General features: G+C 46.3%; 1 protein-coding gene across 1 annotated transcript in view; it reads left to right on the top strand.

The window, feature by feature from the left end:
* ADGRB1 (adhesion G protein-coupled receptor B1) overlaps window positions 1-16,269 on the top strand; it is a 271,570-nt gene that overhangs the window by 51,179 nt on the left and 204,122 nt on the right. The gene's annotated exons all lie outside the window — the stretch shown is intronic.

Here is a 16,269-nt window from a genome sequence, read left to right as displayed (position 1 = left end):
TTGACAGCAAAAAGGTTTCTCTGACCACATGCTTACAACAGCGTGGCTGGATTCTTTCGGCCAGGATCCCTCCCTCCTCAATATTGCTTCCTTTGTCTTTCAAACATTGTTGATGAGGAGAGATGAGGGGAGAGGGGTGATTTGGGGCCTCTGTTCCTCATTTTTATATCTTTTCCTCCTCTTTGAGAATCATCTCCGGCTGGGATTCAGCTGACAGCCAGTCTGCATACAGGGGAACCTCCAGCTGTTCCATTGTCAAGATGTAGATTTTTCGCTCATACCCTTCTTCCCGCCAGAGAATAGCCACTTGACCAGGGGATGGTCCATTGGATTTTGTTGACACTTGGCTGAGGTGTCAGTTTGCCTTTTGTCTCTGAGGAACTGGTTTCTGCCTGCTTTTCTAAACTTGGAGCATGTCTCAGTAAAGTCATACAGTAGAATCATATAACTTTACCTACAAGGTCGCCACACCTATTTTACCAAGGACAATAATAACCAGCAAATTATGAGTTTTCAAATGATAGCTCACAAGGTATACTTTGTACAAAGTTTATCGTAATCTTATAAAAAGGAAGAACATTAGAGTACAGCCTGTTACAGGAGTCAACAAGCATGTGAACTAGGGAGACACCATGGATATAGTGTACTTGGACTTTCAAAAAGTGTCTGACAAGGTCCCACAACAAAGGATTTTAAGCAAAATAAGCAGCCATTGGAAAAGAGGGCTGGTCCACTCATGGATCAGTAACTGGTTAAAGGATAGGAAACATAGGATAGGAATAGATGGTTTTGACAGTGGGAAGCAGTAAAAATAGCAGGGTCCCCCAAGGATCTGAACTTGGCATGTTCTGTTCAACATATTCATAAATGATGTAGAAAAGGGGGTGAACAGTGCGGTGGCAAAGTTTGTGGATGGTATGAAATGATTCAAGATAGTTAAGTCCAAAGCTGGGTGCAAAGAATTACAAAAGGATCTCATAAAACGGAGTGACTGGGCAACAAAATGGCAGATGAAATTCAGTGTTGATAAATGCAAAGTAAGGCACATTGGAAAACATAATCCCAACTATACATATACAATGATGGGTACTAAATTAGCTGTTACCACTCGAGAAATAGATCATTGTGGATAGTTCTCTGAAAACATCTGCTCAATGTGCAGTGGCAGGCAAAAAAAGTGAACAGAATGTTAAGAACTATTAGGAAAAGAATAGATAGTAAGACAGAAAAGTTCATATTGCCACTATATAAATCTATGATACACCCACACCTGGAATACAGCGTGCAGTTCTGGTCACCCCATCTCAAAAAAAGTCTATTAGAATTGGAAAAGGTACATAGTAGGACAACAAAAATGATTAGGGGTATGGAACTGCTTTCATATGAGGAGAGATTAACAAGACTGGGACTGTTCAGCTTGGAAAAGGGACAACTAATGGGCGATATGATAGAAGTCTACAGAATCATGACTGGTGTGAAGAAAGTGAATAGAGAAGCGTTATTTACTCCTTCTCAGAACACAAAAACTAGGGGTAACCCAGGCAGCTGGTTTAAAACAAACATGAGGAAGTACTTCTTCACCTGTTGCCAGAGGATGTTGTGAAGGCCAGACCTATAACTGGCTTCAGAAAAGAATTAGATAAGTTCATGAAGGATAGGTCCATCCATGGCTATTAGCCAAGATGGTCAGGGATGTAACCCCATGCTCCGGGTGTCCCTACGCCTCTGATTGCTAGAAGCTGGGGCTGCATGAGAGGGGATGAATCACTCAGTGATTACCAGTTCTGTTCATTGCCTCTGAAGCACCTGGCATTGCCCACTGTTCGAAGACAGGGTACTGGGTAGATGGACCATTGGTCTGCAGAGCTTGGGTGCAGCCCTTCTTAGTGCCCTCAGGTCACCCTTGGGGACTCTGGGTTTGTCTTCTGCAGCTTCTCAGAGGGCTGTAGTTCAATGGCAACTCCAGTGCCTTAGCTCTCAGCAGACTTCGGAACCTGCTCCCTATCTGCACCTTGTATCGTAACATATCCCATGGTGTCACTTTGCCTCCAAGACCCTGAGTTCAGATTTTTTAATGCACCGTGGGAATTCCCAGGCATGCTGTGAGTTGCACCAAGGTTCTAGTTTATACGCTCATGCCGGTGTCACTTCTCATGCAGGGCAAGGGGAAGACCTTGTAACTAGTATTCAAGGTCAGCCTGGGGCTAACGTTTGCACTAGTGACTGGGTAGTTTCTGAAGTCCCAAGAGAAAGGTGCAATTTAAAGCTCCCCTCCCTGTAACCGGCATGCCACATCTTTCTTATCTGCAGCTCTCCCTTTCAGCTAGCAGAGTGCAGCGCAGCGCTGCCGCAATACCAATAAGCCAGGCAACTGCAATATTGCTATGTAGTCTTTGCATTGGTGTTTGTTTCAAATATCAAAGGCATCCTCTTAGAGTGCCCCACATCTTCCAAAATCATCTCTCATCAGAGACAGGTCATTTCTGCACTGACATGTCTGTGAGAGATGCACTGAACACTTTTTCTTGTCAGATCAGCTCTGGGTGGTGGTGGAGGAATTGGATTAGAATTCAGGCCACTGCACCAGGAGTCAAGAAACACAGTTCGGGAGGTGTCAGGGACTGGAAGGGAGAAGCGGAGGCTGTGGGAGTGGATGATGTAGTACTCCTCTTGCTAAAATCAGGAGCTGTAATCAATAGAGAGCGAGGAGAGAATAGGGAGAGGAGGTTTGTTTGGCTCTGAATTTCAGCAGCTCTGCTCCCATCTGGGAGACAATACCACGTGTGTAAGCTTCATCTCCTTGTTACAGCGATGGCAGGTGGTTGCGTATAGAACATTACCTCCAGCTCCACAGCCATCGCCCCGTCAGCCCTCCACACCCCTTCCCATTACCCCCTACCCTGCACCCAGCCACCAGCAATAATCCCCCGCAGCACCCAAAAGCCGGCCTCAGTTTCTTATACTGACCCCAAAGGTTTGTGGGGTTCGGACGTGTCCTGCCGAGAATCTGTGGGTAGTTTCTGGGTGCGGGATGGGAATAGTCTGAGAGCCGCTTGCCTCTAGATTGCTTGGGAGCGGACTGAGGCATGGACTCTCCAGGTGCCATTTATGCATAATCCAAGGATCATTGCCACAGTCTTGGGGACAAGGGGATGCAGTTCCAGAATACACTGTGACCACAGGTCCGCTTCTTGTGCCTAACCGGCCCTGAACTGCACACGTAGGCCTGGTCCCACTCGGAACAAGTTCAGGGCCCTTTGGAGCTCAGACTTGGGTTCAGGATTAGCTCGACCCCTACTGCCAAGAAGAGCAGGTGCTAACTCCTAAGCACAAACCACAGATTTGTTGACCCGTTGCATGAGTGTCTGTGATCAGAGCCATGTGCAATATGAAGTAGCTACATGCATCTGCCTATTGACCTGCGTGGACAGTAGATGCCAATCTTCTTTGCCCTGATATACTTAGCAGGATTTTTATCCAACGCTGAGAAGCTCATCCTTTGCTACAAGCAAGATAGCTCCTGCTTCGCCACGTTCAAGCTGTCTCCCCTAATACCACACTCTGCTCCTTCCAGTCTTGGTCCATTTTGGAAGCTGAAGGAAAAACAAACTGTGCCATCGTTTCTAATTACCCGGTAAAATAACGACTTGCTGTTTTCTTAATGAGAAGCGCTTGAAATCGATCAATATTTCTAGGGCATTATTAAATTACTTAACGAAAGCATGACAGCTATTTATACAGAAAGAGAAATGATGGGGCCCAGATCATCCCAGGACAGCACAGACGGACTGAGTCTAGAAAACAAAACACTGACTGCACCAATTGACGCTAAACAGGGAAGGACAGAGAAGATCAAAGAATCAATGACAGCCCTGTGGGCAGATGCCTTCAGGACTTGGGTTGCCCAGGCAGGGCCGGCTCCAGGCACCAGCAAAGGAAGCAGGTGCCTGGGGCGGCCAATAGAAAGGGGCGGCACGTCCGTCTGTTCTTGGGGCGGCACTTCGGCGGCAGCTCAATCAGTCCGCTTCAGTCTTCGGCGGCCATTCGGCGGCGGGTCATTCACTCCCTGGCTTCCACTTCGGCAGTAGCTCAATCGGGTTTTTCTTTTTTTTTACTTTTTTTTTTTCCCACCGCTTGGGGCGGCAAAAAAGCTGGAGCCGGCCCTGTGCCCAGGGTCTTGTCTCCTAATAGGTGGCATTGCTGTAACAGTCATCACAGGGAAGTAGAGAGATCACAGCCGGCCCTGCAGCTGATCTGTTAAGAGAGCAACTGGCAAAAGGATCTGAGAAGCTAAGGAGCTGATTAGCAGCACTTAATATCCTTCTGCTAGGCTGCAGTGACTCTCCCTATATGGAGATGAAGACATGCATTTCCCTGCAGGTCATGCTAACATATAGGGGAGAAAGTGGGTATTCTACTCTACAAAAAGCTTCACTGAGATGCATTGATGGCTGCAGAGACTTTACAAGCCATATACTACAGGAGTGAGTGGGTGACGTTCTGGGGCCTGTGATGTGTAGGAGGACAGACTAGAACAGATGATCATGATGGCACCTTCCAGCCTTAAAGTCTGAGTCTATGATAGATTTCACTTCAACCCCCACTGAAGAGCAGCCACCTCTTGGGTGGGACTCGGCGTCTTTTGAACAGGGCCCAGCAACAGCGTGCAAGATCTGGCAAATGATATGCAGAAGAATACTGTGGCTGGTTGAGACTTCAGGGGAAATTTGGGGAGACAAATTGGAATCTGGAGCTAACCCATGCAATCTTGTGAATAGAGCAATGGGATATTTAATGGCCAGAAGCATCTGGGACGTCAGTTTTACCCTTTAGTGGAAAGACTGCAGCTTCAGTGAAACAGTCCCTGCCAGCAAAACAGTGTGCCCTCGGCATCGGTGTTAGCAATGGAAACCTACCGCACTCTGGGGGAAGGTTTTCAAAAATGCCCAACTCCGCTCCCATTGCAGTTAATGGTAAAACTCCCAACCAATGGGGCTTAAAATTGCACATTGCAGTTGTTAATGATTTGAATTACAGTGATGCATAGAGGTCCCAGCCAAGATAAGGGCCCGGATGTGCTAGGCACTGTACAATCAGATAGTGAGAAACAGTCTGCCTGTCAGTTTGCCTTTTGAGAGACAAAGGGTGGGAGGAGATCAAGTGGCACAAAGAGAGGAAGTGATTTGCCAAAGGTCACACAGCAAGTCAGTGCTGGAGCTGGGTCTCCTGACCCACAGTCTGGTGCCAAATCTATATCCAATGGGCTCTTTTCTGCCTGGAACAGGAGGCCCACAACTGGTCAGGATGAGAATGTCCAGGTAGAATTCCACACAACTTGGCACCAGGGCCAGCTCCAGGGTTTTTGCCGCCCCAAGCAGCGGAAAAAAAGAAGACGCCGCAATCGCGATCGGTGGCAGCTCCACCGCGCCGCTTTCTTCTTCGGCGGCAGGTCCTTCCCCCCGAGAGGGAGTGAGGGACCCGCCCCCAAAGAGACGGACATGCCGCCCCTTCCCCTTGGCCGCCCCAAGCACCTGCTTGCTGGGCTGGTGCCTGGAGCCGGCCCTGCTTGGCACAGACTTTGCCTGCACTGTCCCTGATTCAACGATGCTGCCCATCCCTCTGCGTTCATTGAGCTGAACCCCCCCAAGGAAAAACACTAGTGATGGGCCAAGGGATGAGCCAGTAACGCCAACCTCTGCCCTCGAGGCAGCTGTGATCAGTAGTTTCTGCAGTATGATGGAATGCAGCTGACAGGTCTAGGAGGGAGAAGACACTGAGGGGAGAGATGCTGACTGACAGCTTGCTTGTTTGCAAATGTTCCTCAGAGGTGCACACATACAGAGTGTTTTTGTGTGGTTTTCAACCGCTTTAGTTCCCCTTACAGGCAAAATCCTGAATACTGACATCCCTGTGTGAAGTGGGCTTGACTTCATGTACCAAAATGTCATTAAATATTTGGCTTCATAACTGCAGTGCAGCTGCCCTGAACATTGCTCTGAAGCTATCGTTCCTGATGCATCTAGATGGCTGCTTCATGGTTTTTCATGGAAACCAGGGGAAAAGTTAATAGTTTTAGTCATCTCAGCAAGCGGGATCTATGTAGCTCTGTCTCTCTGAGCATAACAGTGATTAGAGCAGGGGCCTGGGAATCGGGACTCCTGGGTTCGCCTCCCACTCCTTTACTGTGTGACACTAAGTCATTTAACCCTCTGTGCTTTACTTATCCACTCTGTAAAATGGGTGATTAATATCTACGTATGTCAGAGGGATGGTATGAAGCATCAATAATAAAGAGGATGGATGGTCTAGTGGTGAAGTTACTAGCTATGATTTGAGAGACCTGGGTTAGAATAACTGATCTGTCACAGACTTTCTGTGTGACCGTAGGCAAGTCACTTAGCCTCTTCAGGTGTGTCTACATTGCAGCTGGGGACACCTGGGTAGACCGACTTGCTAAAAAGAGCAGGGTGGATGTTGCAGCTTGGCTCTCGGGGTCAGGCGGCCTTGAAAGCCCCATCCACACTTGTGTTTTTAGCACTGTAGCTTGAGCCCTGCTAGCATGACTCTGTCTGCCTGGGGTGGGAGGCTTGCTCCCAGCTGCTATGTAGACATACACGCTGTGTCTCAATTTCCTATCTGTACAATGGCACTACTAGCATGGTCCTACACAGGGCTATTATCAGGATAAAGACATTAAAGCTTATGAGATGGTCAGATACCACGGTGATGGGAGTCAGATAAGTACCTAAGAGCGAACTAACATTTAGGAAGCAAATTGCAATTAACAAGTGCTCTACAAGGACAGAGTATTACGGTATATAATAATATTTGGCACATCTAAGAGTCTGCCTTATCCAATGATCTGACAGTGCTGGAAATAGGAAGATAAGAATTATTGCTCGTGTTTTGTAGCTGGGGAAAGTGAAGCACAAAAGCATAGAGTTGATTGAAAATTAAAATGAATTTTTGGCAACATTTTTGTCCTTTTTTTTGGTCCAAATTTTGATTAAAAATGCTGTTGAAGTTTTAGATTTGGAAAGGTTTTGACCGGCTCAACTTACGTGGCTATATTTTAATGTATGTTTTTATTTATCTCCATATATGTGTGTGTGTGTGTGTCAACATTTACCCCTCTGCTTTATAGGCTCATAGACTTTAAAATCAGAAGGGGCCATTATGATCTTCTAGTCTGACCTCCTGCACAACGCAGGCCACGGAATCTCACCCACCCACTCCTGTAACAAACCCCTGACCTATGTCTGAGCTATTGAAGTCCTCAACTTGTGGTTTAAAGACTTCAGAGCTACAGAGCTTTGAGATAATTTGAAGAAGCAAGGTATTATATAAACTCACATCTTATGCACTGAAGTCAAGGGTGGAAAGACACATTGGATCATCTAGTCCTTCCCTTGTAATGAACGCTGGATTTTTCTCTACAGATCTGTCCTTTGATGTTTTGTCTGCTCTACTTTGAAATAACTTAAGCAATGAGGCTTCTACCACTTTCTTAAGGAGACTATTCCACAGTCTTCCCTGATCTCACGTTCCAGATTAATGTTCCTTTTCTCATTTTCCCCCATTATTCCTACCGCCTCATAACTAGGCTTGAAGGATTAGATTGGTATTGGTAAATGTCAGTAAATGTCAATTTCACTGTATACCCACAAACCCACAAAAAATATTTCCATAGATAATCAAAATTGATAAGATAGGCAAAGTAAGAAAAGTACTGCTTGAGAACTTAGTAGGGTTTGATTTAAGGACATTTACTTTGTATATTTTGCCATGTGATGTTGAAATTTTGTGTTTTAATGGCTATAAAGCTTTAACTTTTTAAATCTCAATATCTATTGTCATAAAATAATTATTGTCTGAAGCCCCCCAGTGCCTGACCCCCCTCCCATAATTTCTCACAACTGACAACTGTGAAAATGTAAATAGAAAATAATTGGAAAAAATGCTTACAACCCACAATGTTGTGCAACCATGAACATTTAAATAGATAAAAATTGAAAAAAAATCATCGATATTATCCATAGAAATTATTTAAAAAATTCAAATTCTGCCAAACCTACTCAATAGTTATTATATGGAACTATACCTATCTCATAGAGCTGGAAGGGACCTTGAAAGGTCATTAAGTTCAGTCCCCTGTCTTCACAGCAGGACCAAGTACTGTCCTTGACAGATTTTTGCCCCAGATTTCTAAATGGCCCCCTCAAGGATTGAGCTCACATCCCTCAGTTTAGTAGGCTAATGCTCAAACCACTGAGCTATCCCTCCCCTCCACTCAGAAATAATCCCTCTTCTTCCCTGCTGTTTCACTTGCATGGATTCAGGGTCCCACGGAGTAAACATGGCTTTATACTTGGTCTGAGTTTCCTTGAAAGCAAAGCTCTGGGGCCCCCATTCAGCAGCCTGTCCCTATTAAGTAGTTTGCAGAGTAGAGGTGGGCATAAGCATGGTTTTAAATGTTTCATTGACTTGGACCCTGGTGGCCTTATATAAAGTTGGTGGAATCAACATTTGCTCAGCAGGTTTGAAAATCAGGATGTTGATACAGGTACCTAAATGTGTATTTTGGCAGCCAAGTCTGAATACTGGCCTTGTCCTCTTTGTGTCCCCATTAGCCCATATGTAAAATGGGGTAATAACGATAATACAGTAACAAGTCGTTAACCATCCAAGAGTTTACGGTTATCACTTATCAGATGCAGTGGCCAGTTGGAACTACGCAGCGACAGCAGAGATCGCTCTCAGACCTCCTGCTCGGAAAGACACCTAACCCAGTGGTTCTCAAACGTTTGCACTGGTGACCCCTTTCACGTAGCAAGCCTCTGAGTGCGACCCCCCCCTTATAAATTAAAAACACTTTTTTATATATTTAACACCATTATAAATGCTGGAGGCAAAGCGGGGTTTAGGGTGGAGGCTGACAGCTCGTGATCCCCCCTGTAATAACCTCACGACCCCCTGAGGGGTCCCGACCCCCAGTTTGAGACCCCCTGACCTAACACTCGATCTGAAGGAGAATCTCCATTAGCAATACAGGACTTATGACAACACAGTTGAACAGTGTAGATTCTATCCAGTAGAAGTCAGTAGTGACACACATATACGAGCTAGTTCATTACAACACTCACCTGGCTTGCAGGGGAAGTTTATGTTGTGTAAAACATTCATGTTCATAAAGTGCTTTGAGATCCTCAGAATGAAGATGCAAACTATAATTACTTAGCACCGAGTGGCACCGCTTGGATGGCTGTGAGTTGAAAAGACATGGACTATTTGATGTCAACTCCTCTCCATTCCTGTTAGAAACATGCATTAAAAGCCTGTCTTGGCATGCTCCACTAGGCAGTTCCATAAATACCTCCAGCGGAAGAAATCTATTGAATGTTAATAATAATAAAAAGGCACGCCATTCAGAGGAAATGCTGACACAAAACGATCCCCAAGTGGTTTTCATGACAATGCCCTTGCTAGTCACCCAGTTCAGACTGCTGACCTTCAAACCAATGTAGGCCAATTAAACGAGGTTATGGTTTTCTCCTTCATTGTCATTGTCTTCTGTGGCTTTGTTCTAAAGGGCATTCAGGAGCCAAGGTCACAAAAAGGGAAGTAATAATAATAATAATCAAACAAACAAGCAAAAAGAAATCACCTCACATCCCAAGGTTTTGATCTGCCGTTCGAGTCAGTTCATTATTTCAACCTCTAGGCTTCTGTCTAATAGACAGCAGCCATTCATCTGAAAGCAGCCGCAGAGCAATGGGTGGTGGTAGGGAACAAACAAAAAAAAAAGGTTTAGTTTTCCTAATTGAGAGCCAACCGGGCATGATTAACGTTAATGCAAGCTACGTGCTGCCTTTGACCTCTGCTTAAATACTCGGGAATCACAAAAGGATTTGGAAGAGAGGGAGTAATGAGGGCAATTAGTGGGAAATGAGTTGTGAGATAGAGACATTACAGACTGAGGTCCGACGGGGGCCAGGGGAAAGGTTGGCTGGAAGGAGACACCACCGAGGAGATGTCCATATCATTTCATGTGTGTCTGGGATGAACGCCAGAGTTCAGAGCCAGATGTCAACTTTCTCAAGGGTCCTGATGTTCCACACTTTATAGGGAAACAAGGTGGGCGAGATAATATCTTTTACTGGACCAACTTCTGTTCCTGTTGTTCAAATCCTGAAGAAGAGCTCTGTGTAGCTCGAAAGCTTCTCTCGTTCCCCAACAAAAGTTGGTCCAATCTAAGATATCACCTCGCCCACCTTGTCTCGCTAATACTCTGGGACCGACATGGCTACAGCCACACAGCAACCGATTTTACTGGAAGAGAGGTGATAGGTTAGTGAGACCTTTTCTAGATCCTGTGTCTAGTTCTGGTGTCCACACGTCAGAAAGGGTGTCGACAAATTGGAAAAGGGTTCAGAAAAGAGCTACAAGCGTGATTCAAGGTCTGGGAAACATGCCTGACACTGAGAGACTGAAAAAGCTCAATCCATTTAGTTCATCCAGCAGGGTCTGAAATGATGACTTGCAGCAGCATCCACCCAGGAGCACAGCTAAGCCATAGCAGGGCTGCCTGATTGGCCACCCCACCTGACTGGCGGAGGACGACAGCAAATCTGCTCATAAGCCCAACAGCAGCAACTGATCTTGGGTTGCTCTGTGCATACGCCCCCAGCTGCAATCTCTTCTGTGCCTGCCTTCTTCCCAACCCTCTCTACTTCCAGCTCTACTTCCCTGTGTTTTTCCTGACTTTGGCATTGACCCCTGACTTTGATCCTGATTCCGGCTCTGACCCATTCGCTCCAGCGCCCGAATCCTGCTCCAACCACTAGGCCTGACCACGAATGTCCTGGTGTGTGACAAAGGGAAGGTTAAGTGGCGACTTGATGATGATCTAGAAGTAGCTACACGGGAAAGAGATTTCTGACATTAGATGGCTCTTTATTCTAGAAGCAAAACAGCATAACATCCAATGGTTGGAGGCGGAAACAAAACAAATTCAGATTAGAAATAAGATGCACATTGTTAACAGTGAAGGTAATTAGCCACTGGAACGACATCCCTAGGAATGTGGTGGATTCTCCATCATGTGAGCTCTTTAAATCAAGGCTAGATGTCTTTCTAAAAGATCTGCTCTAGCTCAAACAGAAGTTATGGACTTGATGCTGGGATTACTGAAAGACGTTCTGTGGCCTATGGGATGCAGGAGCTCAGTCTGGATGATCATGATGGTCTCTCTGGCCTTGAAGTCTATGAATCTAGTAAGGAAGAATGGTGTTGTGGTTCAGGGATTGGCTCAACCACATACTTCCCATGTGACCTTGGGCAAGTCACTTCATCTGTCCGGTGCCTCAGGTTCTGTGTAGAATGTAGACAATAGCAATTCCCTATCTCTGAGGGGTATTGTGACGATAAAAGATATTAACGATTGTGAGGTGCTCTGGTACTCTGGTGATGAGGGCCACATGGGTACCTAGGTAGATAATGTATAGAGCTCAAAGCACTGCAGTGACTGTATGTGGTCACTGCATCTTTAAAACATGAAACATTTTGGGATGTCCCATTCAGAAGAGACCTATCAACTGGAAGAAGCTGCAGCTGGTGGGAGACTGAATGCCCAAATGAAGTGGGGCTGGATGTGGCTTGTAAACAAAAACTGTCTCACTATGCTGACTGGATTGTTTTGGTTTCTTTAATTCCTTGCTGTTGTTGTCTGTATCCAATTAAAATAATTGTCATTAAATTAAAAGGCACGATTGACTGATTAGATTTTGGGAGATGTAACAGCTGCCAGCTGTGAAGTTTATCTCCGGATCTTGATGTGAACTGCCTCAAAGTTCAAGCAGTGACTTGACGTCTTATTTCAGTTCACCGGCCTCTTCACACAGGGGGAAACTGCCATGCATGGCGTTGTGAGTTCAGTGTAACTATCCCAAAGACCTCTACAGTTTAATGACAGAGTTCCAGGAGGAAGTAGGCCAGCCTAGTACTAAAAACTATTGAGTGTCATAAGTAGAGCTGGGTGAATTTTTTTCAGCGAATAATTTATTCCCTGAAAAATGCAGTTTCAGGTCAACCAAATGGTTTACAGATTCAGCTAGAATTAAGTGAATAGTTTTGGCTGAAAAAAATTGGGGGGAAATTCCAAAAAAGTTGAAATATTTTGATGTTTCATTTAGAAAATGAGTTAAATTTAGCTCTTTTTTAAAACAAGAAGAACTCACCCCAAATAGGTGGAAAAAATCCCCAAAAGGAAACAAAATGTTTTGTTCAACCTGAAACTATTTTTCCCCCCGAATTTTTGTTTCAGCAACTGACCCAAAAAAATGAATGATTTGCCCAGCTCTAGTCATAAGTGATCCTCATCACAGCTGGTTTTAAATAGAATGAGGAGGACCCAAATGCTCTTTACAGAGTGGTGAAAGGCCAGCAGTGGGTCGTATTCACAAGAGCATTCAGAACGTTCCTGTTGTCATCCATTTCACGTTTTGTCATACGTATGTGCTGGGTTGGGGCCATTCTGTCGGAGAAAACCAAAGCCATTTCTGAGCAAAACTGGGCGTGTGACGACTGCCATTTCCCAGTTATGAATGGGGGGGCTGAATGGGGGACCTCCAGAGCTAAAAGCGTGAGCTGCCTATAGAGGCAGACAGGCCATCTAGTGAGATTTGCAAAGGTGCCTAAACCGTTAGTCACCTAACCCCCGTCGCAGTCAATACCTTTGAAAATCTGGCCCTAAATCGCCTCAAATCAGCCGTAACAGACTCCTTTTCTCTGTGGATTGAGGACAGAGGGCAACGCACAACCCATACTGATCAGTGGGTTACATTTGCACGGGGAGAACTGGTGAAATGAGGTTCAGTGGGCAAAAGGGACCATCTGCATGGAGTCCCACTGACTTCAAGCGGATTCTGCGTGGCCAAAAGGGTCTGGCCATGTGGCTCACTTTGCGGCACTGGGTGCTAATTTTAGACCTATTGCTATTAGTAGCGCGCGAGACGGTTTACAGCAGTAAGATCATACGGCCAATCAGTTCAGGCATGTGCATATCTTGGTGGAGGTGGTATAAATACTTAGATATTTAAGAACTTCCATCACCTCTGCTGGTTGGAGCCCAGAAGCACAAAGGAAGCTGGGAAATACAGGACGGGGGTGGGGAGAGTTGGGTGCAATAAAAGTTATTCATTTTTTTCACCCCTGAAAAAGAGGCTTGCTTCCTGTTGTAAGGTTGAGAACATGGCGGTTCTTATTTTATCTGAAGCAACTCAGCCATTTTAGCAGTGCACAAAGGGTTAAGAAACCAAGTGTCTGAAAGATGAGGCTAGTTAGAAGGAATCTCATTCCTACGGCCAGATCCTGGGGAGATTCGATTAATTAATTAGAGTAAGCAGGAGCATTGAAGCCAGCCTCACTTTATAGTTTTTATGGTTTTTAATGCTACCATAATGGATTGCATCGTAAAATGCAAAAGGCCTGTTTCAACAACCCATCGTTAAGCAGGGGGCCCTTTGATTGGCAATTGGTTTGGATGACAGAAGTGTATTCTGTTTAACATACTGATATGAAATTACCTTTTGATGCAGTCGAGCGATTATGCATTTTGCTTAACAGTGAATCGAAAAGTGTCTCAGACGGATAAATCACTGGCTGCATGGTGTGTGCCTTTGCTGCTCCTCCACCCCTCACTTCAACTCAACAAGGGGAGGGGAAAAAATCCTTCCGATAGCGTGTGAGAGGACTTTATTAGCCCTTGTCTGGTTAAACGTGTCTGGTTACAGATATCCTATTGATCGGCTTGAGCAAGACATCAGGGTACCTGCCTGTCACTAGCCTTTGACATGCTTGAAACACAATCCGTCTCCCATCAGGAAACGGAAGAGACAAGCCTTCCCATTAACGCACGCCATTAAGAACGACACTGGCAGGGAAAGTGACTTTCAAGGGAAAGAAAATCTCCTTGAAGGTCAATCTCAAACAATCTGCTATGGGCCAGTAGCAAGCTACCCATCCCACTGCTGAGACTATTACAAACCGTCTGACAGACAGGGTCATTATCCTGGGGCTTCATCCTAGTCTATATAGGTTCTTATACCACACTCATCACAGTAGTAGTTGAGCACCTTCCTGCCGTGCATTAAGCAACGAGGCCCAACATCTGCATTGTGCTTGTTCTCCGCTAGCATTATTTGCCATGATTGCAGCAGTTCAGAGCGCAGGTGACCCGGGGGGTCATATTTATGGAGGCGTAGCAAAACAGTGATTATGTGTTGTTAGAATGCCTGATTTGAAGCCCATTAAACCAAAGTGAAAGATTCCCATAGATTTCAATCAGGCCCAGAGTGAAAGAATTCCTGGTAAAAATCTAAACACGGTTTTTTAACACGCGGATGCAGAACAACTGGAGGGAGGTCGGAGAGAGCATCTAAAAGATATTGCTCTCATTCAGCTGGGGCGCAGCTTGGGGCAGGGATGGTCTGTTTTCTGTTTTGTACAGCTCTAGGCATGCTGCGAGAACATGGGAAACGACGGCCCGAGGGCTGGAAGGCATGACTTATTAGGAAAGAAGAATGAAATATGTGTTGCATGTGTGATAGTTAAAGAGGGACATGATAATCCCCGTGCAGGCGTGTGTAGCAGATGGGGGGTTATTTAGCATGGCCGGCGCCAGAATGCCACCCCTAAAAATGTGCTCCGGCCGCCCTAGCTCACCTCCGCTGCTGCTGCCACGGCGCGCGAAACAGCTGATTCGCGCGCCGCTACTCGCCCTCCCTCCCAGGCTCTCAAACCTGGGAGGGAGGGGGAGATCCCGAGCGGCCGCGCCGCGCGAAACGGCTGTTTTGCGCGCCGCTGCTCCCCCTCCCTCCCAGACTTGAGAGCCTGGGGGGAGGAGGCAGGGCTGGGGATTTGGGGAAGGGGCGGAGTTGAAGCGGGGCCGGGGGTGGGGTAATTAAAGAACGGGGGCGGGGGGCGGCCAAAATTGTTTTTGCTTTGGGCGGCAAAAATCCTAGAGCCGGCCCTGGTCTGACTGTGTCTGTGTACAGCACCAAGCACAACGCAGCCCTGATCTCGGTTGGGAGCTGTAGGCGCTATTGCAATGTATAGAGAAGAATCCTGCAGTGGCTTGTGGGACAATGGGCTGGATGAATCAGAGGCCCATTTGCTTCTCTGGTTTCTATAGGCTTGTGAAAGAATTCAAAACAATTTTTCCTCTATTTGATTTTTTAAAAAATCTAAATGAAGCAAACAAGCTCATTATCTTTGTTTTTGCCTGAGTGCCGCCCAGTCGCTATGCTTTTCCCCCAGCTGACGCCAACCCGACCTGTGCCAGCTTCAGATAATTAGAGAGAGAGAGAGCAGCAGAATAGACAAACACATGGAAACAGACACCGATTTAATGAAGGTCGACCCCTGTTTTAGCTGTGTGTCCAGGAGAACAATGGGGGATGAGGAAACCACTCGGAGGGGGGCCCACAACTGTTAGTGGCATCCAGGTTTGAAACAGCAAGCACAGATGCCCTGTCTCTGACTTGTTAAATATACCGAACAGGAAGCAAACTGATTACCAGGGGAGGCAGGAGAGTCTCCATCCCTTGAAGTGTCTAAATCGGGCCTGGATGTCTTCCCAAACGGAGACTCCAGCTCGGTTGGGATTGATGCAGAAATTAGTGAGTTAAATTCTCTGGGCTGTGTTATGCAGCAGGTCAGAGCAGACGATCAAAACGGTCCCTTCCGGCTTTCAAAATCGATGACTGTAACACAGACGGCATTGATTCTTGGGCAGCCTAATGGTGAGCCTAATGCGCGAGTGGGTCAGGAAGCCTGAACTGCCTGTTTGCCCCTAGAAGGAATAACCCCACAGAGACGAGATTTACATCCGTTGGCTTGGGCAGCATAGCTAGCCGTATTCTGTGGATAAGTGGAGTACTTCTGACTCCAGCACTAAGCATGCTTCTAAGGGAGAGTCAAACAGCTCCCTCGATCACCTCCAAATGGGTCACGCTCAGGTATAAACCACTCCTTATTTATCGGCGTTCCACTAGATTGTAAAACCCTGCCGGGGGCCAGCCACTGCCCCAAGCCCCTTTCTCTCTAAAGTGATCGTGGGTACAGAGGTGTTTGCATGTCACGTTGCAGTGACTGGGAGGGAGCATTTCTGACGGGTTTCAGAGGGAACGGCACCTCCAAAACAACAGAGTTGGTGAACGAGGGTGGTGGGCAAATGTGTGCGTGTGTGTGAGAGAGAGAGAGAGAGAGAGA

Source organism: Malaclemys terrapin, chromosome 2 (genome assembly GCF_027887155.1).
Source record: "Malaclemys terrapin pileata isolate rMalTer1 chromosome 2, rMalTer1.hap1, whole genome shotgun sequence".
NCBI lineage: Eukaryota > Metazoa > Chordata > Testudines > Emydidae > Malaclemys > Malaclemys terrapin.
Note: the sequence above shows the minus strand (reverse complement) of the source record. Positions and strands in the feature narration are given on the sequence as shown.